Source organism: Chaetodon trifascialis, chromosome 10 (genome assembly GCF_039877785.1).
Source record: "Chaetodon trifascialis isolate fChaTrf1 chromosome 10, fChaTrf1.hap1, whole genome shotgun sequence".
Classification (NCBI taxonomy): Eukaryota; Metazoa; Chordata; class Actinopteri; order Chaetodontiformes; family Chaetodontidae; genus Chaetodon; species Chaetodon trifascialis.
The window spans coordinates 9,741,865-9,757,916 of record NC_092065.1 but is presented as its reverse complement, the minus strand read 5'-3'; the positions used below and the strand labels follow the sequence as shown (position 1 = coordinate 9,757,916).

Here is a 16,052-nt window from a genome sequence, read left to right as displayed (position 1 = left end):
TGCTTCTTTTGATTGCTTTTCTCTCTTGATAGTCAGGGGAGGACTTTGGCCCCCGGCCCACTCCCGCTGTCATTTGTGTTGGCAAGCAGCACCCTTGTTCACAGAAAGCTTGAATCAGATTTTAGTGCAAAGGCTGCAGAAAGCACAACAGAGAATGGGGGGGGGGGGGGGGGGGGGGGCTACAGTCTTTTATGCACCCGATGCCTTTGTGTATAGCAGGAGTTATTTTTCTGCGTTCATCAACAACACCTTGTCCCATTTCAAAGCAGCAGCGTTTACATTATTTCTGAATGCTTTGGGGAGATGCATGAGTCCATCTGTTCCAGCATTACACAAAATCCTTTTCTTTTTATTATTTAAACTGCTAATCTCTCGTATCCAACCACAACCACTGTGATATATGTGATATGTATATATGTGTATTTGCTGCTCTATAAAGGAGCACCTCAGGGATTAATGTTAAGAAATCGTAAACTGTCACCTTTTCCAGGGGACATGCCGTCTTATGCAATGTTTGTGTTTTTATATGCATGTTAAGATGATTGTAAATATGTACCTTTGCATTGCATTTTATCAAGGAAATGGGGGAAAAAATCTTTGGCTCACACAAAACCGGTATCCCTGCTGCAGTGTGGATGCTAAACTGAGGTCGCCCTTTCATGTGCCTTCATTTTGGGAAAGATCTGTTTTTAATGCAGTCTTTTTCTTGCCCTCTCAGCTGTTTTGGAAAATGTTAAAGGAATGTTTGCTGCAGAGGCTATAACCAGGTGAGTTGCAGAGCAACAATTACGAGTGTATCAGCAGGAGCAGATGCAACAAAGTGCAATTAAATTAATTACTCCTTAACAGATCAGGATCAGTCACTAACTGGGCCTTGAGTTCTGCCTCGGTCAAAGTCTTAATCTCTTATTAGTTCTGCTTGCTCCATCCCACTTCTAAAATCCCATCCTTGGCTGCAGTCTGCCATGGACAGAGGCACTCCCCCCTAACCACCACCAAAAAACCCCCAGCGTAAGCATTTATTCGCTGCTCAGTCTTCGGAAAGTGCTGCAGATGCATTTACAGAGAGAGCAACTGCAGCTGAATTAACCAATCTGCATATTCAGGGCCTGTTAGAGGGAGATTGTTCCCGTGTGATGAAGGCTTGGAGGCGCACAGGGATGGGAGCAGAGGGCCGGACCGGAGTGAGACACACCACAAGGGCTGTGGAGAGAGACAGGGGGAGGGAGGAGCAGAGTGTGTGTGTATGTGTATGTGTGTGTGTGTGTGGGGGGGGGTGTAGGGGTGTGTGTGTGTGCAGGAGATTCATCACGACTAACACTGTAGGAGGCCTTACTGGTAGAAGGAGAAGAGGGGGATGAGGGGAGTGATTGGGGCAGCAGCTGATTTTCTCGGGGTGAGACAGGTCTGTTATGTAAGAACAGAGTCAAATGGATGAATGTTTTTGGTTCTGTAGGTGATAAGCACTGGGGGATGGTTGGAGGTGATGGAGGGGAATTGTGTGTGACACTGAGGATGAGCTGGCCATGTGTAAATGCATGTGAAGGTTGCGTGTGTGATCCCACAGGCTGTGTGGAAACAGCAGATGTTTGGTGTGTTTCTGGAGGCTGTCGTTCAGGAGCAAGTTCTGCCTGTGTGTCCTCTGATGGGACATATGGCAGGTCACTGTGGGCACTCTGCACTGTGTGTGTTTAATACCATCATATCATACATCTTGTAGCAATATGTTGACTTTAGAGCCTCTGCAGCAGCGATTTGCATTATATTTCACAAAAAAAAAATGAAATTGGATAATTACTGTGTTAATTATGCATTTATTCCTGCATAATATTCAATCAGTAAGTGTGTTTTATGGTAAATGTTCAGTTTTGTATAACATCCTTAGGCCGAGATGCTCTAAAATGGATCTCCTGTAGTTCTCAGCAACACGATTGGATCAAAAGGCCCTCTTGTTCATTTCATAAAGGATGCTGTCTGAAGATTATAAAGAGCAGAGACCTCGGTTGTCAGTGGAAGATTTGAGGAAAATGACTCGTGCTCCTGAATTGTTTTTATGGTCGGGCTCATGTCCCTCATCTACAACAAATCATTTCAAGAGAGAAGACTCAAACCCACATAAATCCCAACAACTCTATTGACTTTCCCACATGATTTATATCACGAGGAGAGATGTGGCACCATCAGCAGCTGACGAGTGAAAATGTAGCTCTAAACCAACAGCACATTCAATATTTTTCGGCCCAAAAACACCATCTGGATCTATTAATACCACAATAACAAGCCTTCATTATAATTTTGGCTTATTTTCAAGGAGGGCTTGATGGTCATGTTATTCCCCCCCATTTGAGCACTTGAGAGTGGGGTCAAGTGAAGGACAACCAGCAGGATGATGTAATGTTGTTAGGAATCAAGATGGTGGCCATGGTGGGGAAGTCAAGCATCAAGAATGAAACACTGGGATGGTTGTCCTAAGACAACTTAATCAATCACACGGTTTCATGCTCACATGCGCTGTAGATTACACTGTCTGTTGAGTGATTGTCATGAGATGAACACATGCTGTTTTCCTGGAGGCGACGTTTTGTATTTATCAATTAGATTTTACAGGCAGCATTAGGCTCAAAGCCCCTCAAATCTAAATTCTAATAAAACATCATATCCAGTAATGGACGCATGCTGAAGAACTGTGTTGTTCAATGAATATGAATTACATAATAGGGCGGCAACTAATGTTTGTTTTCATTATCTATTAATCTGTTGATCACTTTCTTCACTAGTCAATGAATCCTTTTAATCTATAACATGTTAGAAAACTGCAAAAGAAAATGCCCCTTGTAGTTCAAGATCCAAGGATATTGCATCAGTTTACACTGATGTAAACAGAGAACAGCAGGAAGTACTCACATTGAAGAAGCTGGTGTCAGAAAATGTTAATCAATATCAAAATAATTGCTGATTTATTCTCTGTTGATCAACTAATGTGTTGATTGATTTTTTTCTTTCAGTTCTGAAAGCCAATTCTTTGTGTCAAATCACAAAATAAATAAAGTAAATAACATCTGACAATACAACGGAGCACCACTTATGGTCAAAGTAAAATACTTCCAAACATATCAGACAAAAAGCTTTTTTACTCTCATTTCTTACTTTTTTAATGAATGGAAGGAAGTTGTGTGTGTACATTTTGCGTATTTAGAAGTGTGTATGTACGTGTGTGTGTGTGTTTGTGTGTATCCTGCTGTGTTGCTGGACATGTAGGATGTGTGTTGATGCCCAGGGAGGCACCATATGCTGTTTAGACTCAGGAGCATCCCGTCACGGCAGACCCGTGGGTGAACAACCCCAACTCCTCCTTGTGTCTCCCTCCATCAGCTCACGCGTGCATCATCAGCCAGCAGGGATTGAAATCACACAGACGCACTCTCCTCCGGCTTGTTTTCACGCCACCATGCATGATAATCTTGACATAGATTTCCTCTTGCAAGGCCTGAAACAGTCATGCCTGATGCAGATTGTCAGTGTTCAGCAGAAGTCCTGCAGAGGGCAGAGTTTTACTACCTAAACGTGCAGGAACTCAGTGAAACATCCATGTTTGCATAGCTGAAACAACAGAGGAAGGACGGGCTGCATGAGCAGCTGGTATGTTGGTTTTGGGTGAATGTTTAGCTTTTCATATGTGGTGATAGAACATGTTGTAGCAGTTGCTGAATACATTTTGTTATTTAAAAAAAAAAAAAAAAAAAAAACAGCGGCCACTAGAATGGAAAGTTGTTGCTCTGACGTCTCTTGATGCTCATCTGTGGTGAAGTCAAACAGTCAAGCATACAGTTTAACCCCCCACTCATCTGATGTGTTGCACTGTTTCTTGTTTTAAAAGTAGAATAATTGAGATTTGATGCTTTTTCCTCATTGGATTTATCCATGAGTCAACCTGTAGTTGTGATGAAAATTAATTTCCAGTTGAACTGAGGAAGCGGTGCTTCTTTCCGCAGTGCGGTAAATTACCCCTGGGTGATTTTTCTCCCTTTTTCTTTCCTGTCTCTATTGCCCCCATCACCTGCCCTCCACAATACCTCTTCAGTCTGGTCCGAAGGGAGCGCCTGATCCCACACCATCCAGGCCTATAATTACTTTACTCTCATCCTGAGTGAAGTTGCTCTCTTGGGAAAAAGACATGAATAGACAACCTCTTATGAATCCAAACTAATTTAAAGGTCTGCCTGATAGAAACTAATAAGAAAAAACAGCCACTTCATTAATAATTTAGATGGTAGTTCACATCAGTCACACTCTATAATTCTATATGACTTGAACAACGTTGTAGGTTTTGGACGTGTGAATCTCCCCGGATTTCTATGAGCGGAGCATTTCTGATTAATTAACATAAATAATTAATTTGTGTTTGAAATCATAATGAGATTGATCAGGATCCTGCTGCTTTGAAAGCTTTAATTTACCCCCCAGGAGTTCAGCTTCATGGTTAACACTGCAGTGTATGATCTTGTGTTCAAAAGCAAAATAATTGAACTCACCATTTTGGTATTATTTCACTTTCCCATCATACACATTAACTGATTGGAATTGTTCATCTTTATTAGCATTAGTGCTCCCCTCCTGGGATAAACATACTTAGGTGATTGCTTCTTTGCAACTGTACATGATGCTGTAGTTTGATCCAGAGAGGATTTGGATGTTGGTGGCCTGTTGTCACATGATCTGCAGGGCTGGGGATGTGAGGTCATTTCATGTCACCTGATATGTCTGAGCTCTCAGCTGTTGGTGGGAAAAATGAGATGGAGATTATAGGTTCATTTGGGGAATCCTGAAAAATATGTATTTCCTCCTTGTACATGGGTTCTGATTTTAGCTGAAATTTATGAATCAGTAAATCCAGATTTGTGCTTTGTCTATGACATCCTGTATGTTCACAGTGTCAGATGGTGTTTGTCTTCTGCTGTTTTTTGCTTCCTGTAGCTTAACACCATCACGTCACTTTTCTGACCATTTCATGGTACACCTACCTTTAAAGGTGGACTGCGATTACCAGTATAACATTTTTGACAAAATACAATATTATACATGAAATCAAACATGCATCTCCAGACAGTCAGTTCACAAAGCAGTTTTTATTAAAATACATAAACTATTAGTTGCATTCAAACTACAAAGAGGCAAACTACAAAGAACAAATCAAGTCCTCAGCAAAATCTGCTGTTTAACTGCTTCAGTTGGCCCTCACATAAAAGCTGAGTACACAAAAGTTCACAGAGCAAAGCCGACTGCATCGTTATCATGAAAACTGATATCTGTTTTCTAATGCAGAATCTAAATGTTACGCTCTAGATTAAAGAGGAGATCTTTCTTCCTCTGTGGGACAGGTGCTCACATACTGTACAATCAGCTGCTAAAAAGCTGGACCGCGATCAGGAGGCTGCAGCTAAACTCCCTCTCCTGCATGTTTCCACTGCATTTTACTGCTGTACATCCTCAACTCTGCTTCACAGAGGTCACACCTCACTCTTCTATAAAGCACCTTTTGATAAGTGTTTTTTTAACTGCTGACTTTACAAGATATCTCATCCTTGCTAGATCTTGGAGCCCTGACTCTTTCTTCAGCTGTGAATGTGCGAAAGCATTACGAAACCTTGTGTGAGGAATTTCTGTCCTGTACTAATGGGTTGGCTGTCAAGTCAGTGTGCAGCTTTCTCATGCTAGAGGTCAGTGATACTGACAGAGGACAACACAGAAATCGCAGAAATACAAGCCTCTGTCCGGTAGCCAGCTCACTCCATTATGAGATTACATTGATGAACTCCAATTTGTAAAACCAAAGAACGGATAACAAGATAAAAAAACACAAAGTTTTGAGTATCGTCTTGCAGCTTTGGCAACACGGTGTCACATAATATCATCCTTTCTCTCACGCTGCTGTTGGACAAACGCATTTATTTTTCCTCTGCTGCAGTGCTATGTTTAACGTCTGTCATGTCATTTGATAGCTGCAGTCATTAAAGCTCACAGATAGCCATGTCGACCTTTGCTTAGTAGGCTGTTTTCCTGACCTGTACGGCTGAGAGGTGACTCGCTCACTGTCAGGGGCAGTGCACTCTAAAAGCCAACATGCTGTGAATTTCTAATTTGCTTTTCCACTCGTGTGATTTGTTCCTGCAGTCAAACTCTGGTTTGGATCCTGTCTGCGTGTATCTGAATGTGCTGATGGGAGGGTGGGCCTGCATAATTCTGTTGCACGGCATGTGAAACTCCCTCTGTGCTGTTAGAGCCAGTGATGCAAACACTGTCATGGCATTAACAGAGGGTGTTTCAAGGGCTTCGGCGGAGATGCGTTAAGCTCACATCAAAGCCAATTTAATCGGATGCATACTGTAAAGAAAGAAAAGTTTACCTTTGTGCATTTCCAGAGGGGTTTTAACAGCTTGATTACATTTTTCTGCTTCAGTTCTTTAGTCAATACTGAAATGCATGATGATAACTAATGTTGACAATCACCATAATGTTACCATCATTCATGCTGATATTCTCGGGACATATTGCTTAAGGTCTGCCCGTTATTGCCATTAATGGAGATTCAACAAAACTGTAGAGGTGCAGGTCACAGATACATTGCTTTTTGTGGAGCATCCTTATTTCCATGTTTGCAACTGCTATTCATCATATTTTGTTTTTCCACAGGATATATAGGACTGCCCTTATTTATCTTATTCTCTTGACCTTGGTCAACTTGCATTCTTCCATTCAAGATGCCCCTGCCCCCCCGCTTCTCCTTCAGATCCTCCAATGGAATCTGCGGCAAGTCTCCTTACGTCAGCAACATTGCAGGACCTCTGTGCTCCTCCAGCATTATATTCAGCCCCTATCTTCTCCTGCACTCATTAGTGCCAGAGGTAGAGGTGACAAGAACGGTCACACAATCTCAAAGTGATAAAATGCACAACAGAAGGGGCTGTAGAGCAGTAGGTAGTTCTGGAAAAGCCAGCACAAAAACGAAAGCACATGCAATAGAGTCTTAAGAGTGGGGTTTGGTGCAGTGCACAATTTACATTCTACTGTATATTGATTAAATCTGTATACCCCATGGGAAGGAGTATTGAGCATCGTGACTGTAGGGTGGATTTTAGTTCTATCCTCTGCATTTTAAATGGCTTTATGCAGCATGTCATTACTACTTAAGTAGCCAACCTCAGCTTTCCCTGTGAAGAGTTCATGTTTGCTGTAGTTAAAAGTGATGTGCAAATAGATTTTTTCATAACGCCTTTCGCATTCAAAACAATACAACATCAGCGTTAAATATCTTCCACATTATGGGCCTCTAACATCCGTCTTCCAAAGCATATTTTGCAGAAAGCTATCCTTTTGAAATAAGCCGCTGTTTTTCTTGATCATACACAAGCACGTGCGCGCGCGCGCGCGCGCGCGCACACACACACACACACACACACACACACACACACACACACACACACACACACACACACACACACACAAAGAAAGACATGAGGGATAATCCATCTTGTCCTTGTCCGGTCCTTTGTTGCAAAGGACGCCTAATCAATCCGACAACTCATTTTTTAAAATTCAATTTGTTAAATCAATATTAAGGCTGACTTGACGGAGAACGCTCTTGTCTCATATTCTCTCTCTTGCATTGGTATATAGATAATATGCATCTAGATATAAGTTGTGTGTGTATAGGTAATAACAGCAGGATATCTATTGTATCTTGCTGCTGAATGTTTCTGAAGCATCCAAATTATAATGTACGTATTTTAAGAATCTCTCTCTTTAGGTGCAGTCTAGCTTCACTTCCATCTAGCTCTGAGTAGTTTTCTTATCCTTGATCACTTGAGATCCTTGAGATTTATTAGCTCTCTGTTTGATCAGGATGCTTGTTACAAGCTCTTTAAAATACAAGCTTACGTCACATGTAGCAACGGGAAAGCTTACAGTGTTTTGTGGGGCTGTTAGTCCGACTGCAATCTACCAGTAGAAGTGGTGCAATTTAGGGAAATCATTTCAGACTATTTTATTGTATTTGAGTTCTTCCACAAAATTCCTTGCTGGGGCACCAGATTACCACATGTAGTGTCATTCTGTTAAAGACATCCTCGTGAAGATTTCTATGGACATATGTAGCCCTAGCTCTGTGAAAACTGTTCAGTTTCTTATCTGATCAATCAGTCGACGGCATCACAAAATCAGATGATGTGTTTATGTAGACGCTAAATATGGGCTAATGAAAAAGACCCCTCTAAGGAGCCAAATGCACCATTGGCATCTATTTTTAAAACTAATAATACCACTATAATCAATAGCGTTTCAATATTCGTGTAATAATAGTGAAAATTGTGATATAATACTCCGCAGTTAAAATTGTATAACTGTACAGCAATGCAGTAGACCTTTTTTTCTTTCTTTCTTTCTTTTTTTTGGGGGGTTTGGAGTAGTATTTATTCGTCAGGATGTTTTCCTTATTAATTGCTGTGAAAAAGATGACTGGTTGAAAACAGTCGCATCCATTCTTCCATATGCAGTGGGCCCTGCGATGTTCACCAGGAGCTGATAAAGCTTCATCGGTGTATTTTCAACCTCATCGACGACCGCTTCTTCTCACGGTGGAATGGCGCTTGATGCTGCTGGATAGCTGCTGCTGCTGCGGCTGCTGTGGACAGCCTCTCTGCATCCATGCTCCCCCCCTCCCCCGCGGACAAACCGGAATGGTTTCTTCCAGGCAAACCTGTCACTGTCACCGCGGCGGTGACGGCAGCCGAAGTGTGAGGGCAGAGGGGGGGAGAAGGAAGGCTTCATCCACTGCCTGCCATTGCAGTGCGGCGGCTGCTGCTCTGGAGCCACATCAGGAAGACCTTTCTATTCCTTTTCTGTAAGATTTTCACAAGCACGCCGGGAGGACCATTGCGTTTGCGAAGGTGAATGGGTTTCTTGATTTATCCGTGAGTACGTTGTTGGTGGGAGTATATTTCGCTGTAGCCGCAGGAGCTGACTGGATGTGTGTCCCCCTGCGGATACAAGTGAGCGATAACGGTACAAGCCGAGGTAACTTAGCTACCTCTGCTAGCCAACTGCATCTACGCGATATGCTAAGTAGTTAGCAAGTTGCCCAGCAGGCTAATGTTATCTTCTAATAGAAAGCATGAAGAACGATGTCCCTCGTCCTAGTTTTTGTGGAGCTTGCATAAGCGATCATATTGAGTCACAAAATGCCTTGCAGTCGAGCTGTCATCATGCGGACGGGCTGTTCCCCAGTCAAGTGCGCGGAGCGTCCAGGTAAGGTTAGCTAGGATGAGCTAGCCTAGCCGCTGGAACAAAATGTCGGCCAGCTAGGGGTTGATCTGACCAAGAGGATATGAAGGGGGCACAATATTCATTGTGTCATACTGCAAGAGGCAGTGAGGGAGTGATATCGTGAGATCAGCTGCTAGAAATATGATCTCGTTTTCTTAATTAAAGGGAAGGTCAATGCGGTGGCATACCTTGTTTTGATGGTCTGCTTGTACAACCAAAGTCAGTCTTTGGGGAAGCCAGGTAGCAGTTGGCTAACGTTAGCTTGTTAGCTTGCTTTAGTTTGGTGACGCTGAAACACCTGCCTGCCTGTCCCGGTGTCTGTACACTTTAACCAGCTGTCATAATATGGTCAGCTGTGTGTGGGGGTTTTTGTTGTGGACTGCAGTCCGTGTTTGGCGTCGCTCTCCCAAGCTAACCATCTCACTGTTTTCATTTCCATATCAATGGATGGGCTGCTGCTAACATGGACTAAAAGCATCAGTCATCACCTGTTGAACACTGTGATCTAGCAAGGATGACGCTGGACAGCATCGTTTTCAGATGGTTACCGTTTGTTCTGTTTGTTTACGTGTGGTGGAAACTGCTCTTAACTACAGCTAGTATGTGGACAGATGACGTTATCTGGTTGGGACATGGTGCACTATCCATTCCCGTTTATGTGGTGTGCAAAATATGTATATATATAGATATACTGTGGACAATTAGTCTCTCTCTCTCTCTCTCTCTCTCTCTCTCTCTCTCTCTCTCTCTCTCTCTCTCTCTATACACACACACACACACACACACACACACACACACACACGTGTGTGTGTGTGTGTGTGTGTGTGTGTGTATAAAAACAGGGATTATCTGTAATTTTAATGATCAAAATAAAGTGATTAAGCTACAGTTTCTTTACCTTTTGCTTCTGAAAGCTCCTGATGAGACTAATTTGCCTCCCGTGGGAAATAAACACAGAAGCCCTCTGCCTGGTTGGCCAACACATGTCACAACCTTGGTTTACATTACATATTGTATGTAAGTGTTGCCAATAACTGCCAACATATCAGGTGTTAAGTATGTTTTTCATGTTGTTATTATCGCCCAGCTCTACAGTCAGGTTGTATTCACTTACAGTGGGAATGATGTGTGTTGTCATAGAATTTAGTTGTCTGATTTGTCTTGTTTCTGTTGTGGATAACACACTTTGAATTTAAAGCAAGTTCCCAAAAGGCTGTTTAAAGCATAAAGGAATTTAACCTTAGCTATACTGTTTTAACTATAATGAGTGTAGATGGTCTGTAATCTTCGGAAGTATGATGGTGCACTGCTTCACAGCTCAGTGTGGGTCTGTGACTGAAATATGTCATAAATGGCCTCATGATAGTGTTATGTGAAATTGCAGTTGGACAAGGCAACATATTTGTCAAATGAAGTGGAGGAGGCACAATACAGATGATATTTGTGGCAGCCATTGGATGTTGTCATAGCAAGATTAAACTGGGGTGGGTTTTTTTTTTCTTTTTAATTCACATGGCAGTGTTGTGCAGTGGTTGTGAGATGAGGAGAATATCTCTCTGCTCAAGGGCAGCCATACATGTTGGCCTGTAAATCATGTTGCCCTAAGCTGTCATGGAAACAGCAGTCATCTGAGTCATCGTGGTTTCGGAAGGACAAACATATCTGACATTTTGCCTACTTAAGTTAAATTTGGTGGCAGTTCTGTAGTGCTGTGTATTTGTGGAAACTCTCTGGAATAAGGAGCTCATCCAGTTACACGGTATAACCTAAATCACAACAGTAATACTTTTGACTGCATTACTGTATTAAGTAATACATTGTGCACCATGGAGAGACTAAACTTTCTATGGTTTTAGCCCCTTATGTTTCTATATTTGATAATGCCCAACCAAATGGCTGTTTTATTAAGATAAAAGAGAACAAAATACATGGCACCAGGTACCTCTCTGAAGAGATGATTGATGATTGCTTTATTTGTCTAGAGAGAGGTTGCTGGAAAACAGTGCTGAAAAAAAATGTATGTGTTTCAGAGTTGGTGATAGCCTAGAGGCGCCACTCGAAAAAAAACAAGAAAAATGATTTAATGAGTTAGCCTGCACTATCCTGATGTATTATATCTGTGCTTACACCATGGATTATTTTGGGTAATTAGTATCACTGTGATATTTTCATCCTCTGGGAGGTGTGACTGAGATCGACTCCTTGTTTCACTCTTCTTGAGCTCATAGATCTAATCCTTTCTTTCAATTTAGGAGGCTTTTCTGCTCTGCATTGCAAATGTAACTCTGCAATAGTTTGCGTGTTCTTAAGTGTGGCTCTCATTGGCACAAGATGAATTATAATGCGACCGGTGCCAGAGGACAGATGTTTTTTTTTTTTTCCTCACACATCTCAGCATGAAGGCATTATATAGTGGAATAAGGTTTTTTGTGTTGTCTGTTTTTTGTCAGCTTTCACAACCAAATGCATCCATGGGCAAGAAATTATTCAGAAGTATGCCGTGCTGCAAATGCTGATAGGCCTCATCAAAGACATTTTATGGGTTAGGCTTGAAAGAGTTGGGGGAAAATATCTTCTATAGCTCCTTACATATTCTCTACTACCTCAATTTTAGGCTGCTTTTTGGAAATAATGTGAGCTATAGCAAATTGATTGATTGTGTGGTGTGGACATTGAAAGGTCATTGCTCTGATACTCGGCCAAGCAAAGACCTCCAAGCAAACACCTCTTAAAAATATGTCATTAAAGTTCATGTTCCCCTTGTGCACCAAGTCCCAGTGTTAACAAATGGCACATTTACATTATGGTTATAGCTGCAGTCATACAGAGGCTTGCTTATATAAATCAAGTCCATCGTAAATCCCCATTTGAAAGGGCTGTGGAATAATCAGGATGAGGAGGCTTGCAAAATCTCCCATCAATCACATTTCAGCATGAACCTCCTGTTTCTTATAGTGCAGAAACATCCCTTATCATGACTGTTTTTCATTGGCTCCGTTGTCCTCATTTCAATCACTGTGACGGAGGGGAGGCCGGCTGCAGGTCAGTGGCTCGGCTTATCAGCACATTCCTGCCCTCTTATGTGCTCTGTGTGGGGTGCTGATAACTTGCACTGGGCTGATGGAGTTCAGGAGCTGATTTCCTGGTCTGTGTGCTCAGATCACTCTCAGGCTCTGGTTATGATCACTGACTCCAGCTGTTGAAACTGGAAATAGATTCTGCTCACTGTGAGCCGCGATCCCTGAGACCGAGTACCAGAGGTTTGATTATTATTGTTCTCATTATTTTTTAGTTGTTTCGTGTTTAGAGAAATTCAAGCCTCAAAGTAGATTTTTTTTGTGAAAAACAGTGTATTACTTTTTTTTCACTGATAGTGGCTATAATCAATGATTTTACTATACCAATGTATCAAATGCGCAAGTCTAATCTGAACACTTGTTAATGACAGTGTTGACAGTTGGCCTCAGAGTTTAGCACATCAAATAAGGCCCGCCGGCTCCCTCCATTTTGGAAACTTAAATCCAATCATTGTTTTTTTTAAAGTACTGCAGAGCTGGAAATCTTAACCTCCGTGTCTATGCAGAGCAGCTTTGACAGATGTCATGAGGTATCTGTGTGCTCAAGCCGTCAGAGACATTTTCTTCAATTTTTTATGACCATTTGTTACGCGGTCTGCCTGAGAGACTCCCGCTCCTCTCACAGAGCCTTTTACCACTCCAGTAACTTTATCTTGAGTGTTTTTCTGCAGACAGAACCTCTTATGTGTGGGATATAATTGGCTTCTAAATGTTTTCTACATAAAATATTCACACGGAGTAAAGAAACATAAACATAAACAATACAGATACAAGTCAAAAGTATAGTTATAATGATGGCTAGAAATATAGCTAAAAATATCACTTTTTTCTCTTTTGAAATATGTTACACACCACGTTTCAGAATAGGGATGCACAATATTGGATTTTTCAAGCAGCAGCTTTGCTGTCCATTTTAGAGGCTTCAAAAAACTTCCTGTGTGTAGTGTGCACATGATTAAACTACCATCTTATCAGCCTGCAATATTGGCAAAAATGTTAACGTTGGGCTCTTACCAGTATTTCATTTTCAAGCCTTTATCGGCCAGTCTCAATGATGTGCCGATAATATCGTGCTTCCCTACTTTGGCTTATTTGTATAAGAAAATTGATGTTTTTGCAGCACCATTTCTCACGTAGGTATTACCAAACATTAAACCTTTACATGATCAGATGCAAGTGTAAGTCTTCTAAAAGAAGAAATAGTAGTGGCTGAACTCCTGACTTGCAGTGATAAGTAGCCTGGGCTCTCTATGTGCCTCTTTAGGTTGATGTAGGAATAATTAATTTGGAGGCTGGTGGGCTGAAGGTAGTGGAGAGAGCAAACTACGTGTGGAATCTGTCACCACTCTCAGGTTCTGCTCTGAGCGATGTAAATTTAACTCGTCCCCTTTGCCAGCAGTGACGGGGTGTCTCTCAGGCTTGTCCAACTCGATCATAATTCATGGACTGTCGTGACCCATGTGGCCTTGGTTTTGGAGTTAGATCCATGCTGAAATATTTAATGCAGTTCACTGAATTCTATTGTGCCTCTTTGTCAGATTGTGATTTCAATCTCACTTCCTTCCCGTCATTTCATTTTTGTTGTGTATTTCCGTGTGATGCTTTTCTTCTTTCACACTCACAAACAGATCTGCATCAGTGCATGTAGATTCACAGCTGAGTCACCCATTTACTGCATCTTGATGCACAGCGCGTTCACGTCAGTGGTCGCTGCTGGTTTACCTGCTGAAAGGGAACAGGACAGAGACAGTATGCAAATGATGCATGAAGTGATATCTGCAGCACTAACAGTCTCATATGTGTCAGGAATCTGATCTGGAACAAGCAGTACAGGTAGTGAGGGGTGTTTAAGTGCTTGAGTTTCATGAGATGGTTTATAGTCAAATGTTAAACTAAGGCGCTCTGAGCTTATACAGGTAACCTTCCCAACATGTCACGCAATCAGAGGAAGTGCACAGTGAAATGTTAACATTTGTCTGAGTTAGAAGCACATTAGAGTTCAGTAGTCTGTGTTGTCGAGTTCTCACCTGTTCTGTCAACATGACCAGGAACAAAAGTTGCATTGTGAAGAGAGAGTAGCCCCAACTGTCTCGCATGTACTTCCTGTTGGTGATGAGGGAAAATGCAGTCCTTCATAGACAACAAGGAACACCTCAGTGTTTGTGGCTGGCACATACTGCAGATGCCTGAAGTTGCCTGAGGATGAATTCATGTTTGTGCAGCCATGCAGTGTGCTACTCTACAGAAAACACATAAGTCTTAACAGTAATGAGATAAAATGATTCAGCTACTAAAACAATTAGAAATACTTATGACCAGCTGTCTTACTGTGTGCTCTAAATGCTGCTTCATTGGATACAAACTACTAACGTATTTCCACAGGGCAGAACTACGTCCTTGGTTTTGTTTGCCTTTTTGTTTGCAAACTGTACTGTAGTGAGCTATTTTCTAAATAATGCCATTTTAGTGGTTGTGACTTGTTCTCAATGAGCTCATGTTCATGCATTGAAAACGCCATAGTAACTTGGTAAATAATAAGTGCAAGCTTGCATAAAATATTTGATCTTATTGAATTGCAACCCTGATATAATATCCTTGATACAGTCATGTGTTCACAAAGTGGTGAACCTCGCGCCATCCTCGCTTGTGAATGACTGAGCCTTTCCAGGATGCCCCTTTCATACCCAATCATGATACTATCACCTGTTACCAATCAAACTGTTTACCTGTGGAATGATCCAGACAGGTGTTTTTGGAGCATTCCACATCTTTCCCAGTCTTTAGTTGTTCCTGTCTGTGCTTGTCTGAAATGTGCTGCTGCGTCAAGTTCAGAGAAAGCAGATATTTCCAAAAATCAATGAAGTGGATGAAGTAAAACAGATTGTCTTTGTACTTTTTTCAATTGAATGTATGTCAACAAGTATTAGCTACTTATCACATTCTGTTTTATTTATGTTTGATGGAGCGTTCCACCTTTTTTGGAAGCAGGGTTGTGAATGGCTGCTTAAACGTATCATGTTGTCTTCTTATGCATCTGTTCAAATGTCAGAATTTCCTAAGCGACCCTCCACATGTAGGATGTTACACAAGTCACACATGCCTCTTTGCTTCTCAGCCTGCCTCCGCCTCTCGGATTTCCCTTTCTGTGGCTGTTGAGTTTGGTTTTATTTGTATCTGCATTATTAGCAAGCAAAGGTTTGTGTCAGAGGTGATATTTAATGGTGTTTGTGCTGCAGTATGAAAATAAAGCATGATGTCCTCGTGCATTGTTCGTAATATAGTCAGCTTGATGGTCAGCAATCCTCTGTTGGATGTCATTGACACGATGGGCATAATTTATGCATGCAATGCAGCACACCTGGGGAGGAGGGGCGTCATAATGTCCCACATGCAAAGAGAATTGATAAATTCTGCTGTGGTTCAACGCGGCACTTCAGGGGTTAAGTCCGATACAGCAGTTTACACTGCGGATGGATGTTCGCTAGTACAGAGGAGTCCCATGCTGTAGCGGAACTGCAGATCCCGCACAGATCGCTGCCAAGCTAGAGGGGATTTGCTTCGATCCCATGAGCGTGTGAGGAGAGGGTTGGAGGGTCACATTTTGAAGAAAGATGTTGGGTGAGCACACAGACCCGTGCGGGGCAGAGGAAGCATCAG

The 16,052-nt window shown here is 42.0% G+C and overlaps 1 protein-coding gene across 14 annotated transcripts in view; it reads left to right on the top strand.

Annotated features, from left to right (window-relative positions):
• Positions 1 to 16,052, top strand: part of tjp1b (tight junction protein 1b) — a 61,269-nt gene that overhangs the window by 22,387 nt on the left and 22,830 nt on the right. For 3 of the 14 annotated variants that reach the window (XM_070971359.1, XM_070971358.1, XM_070971356.1), the window contains exon 1: positions 8,781 to 8,942. The exons of 10 other annotated variants lie outside the window; for them this stretch is intronic. The gene's annotated coding sequence lies outside the window, so the exon portion shown is untranslated. Of the gene's footprint in view, positions 1 to 8,724; positions 8,943 to 16,052 lie in introns of those variants that run through there. One more of the 14 variants, XM_070971357.1, reaches the window with a different exon arrangement.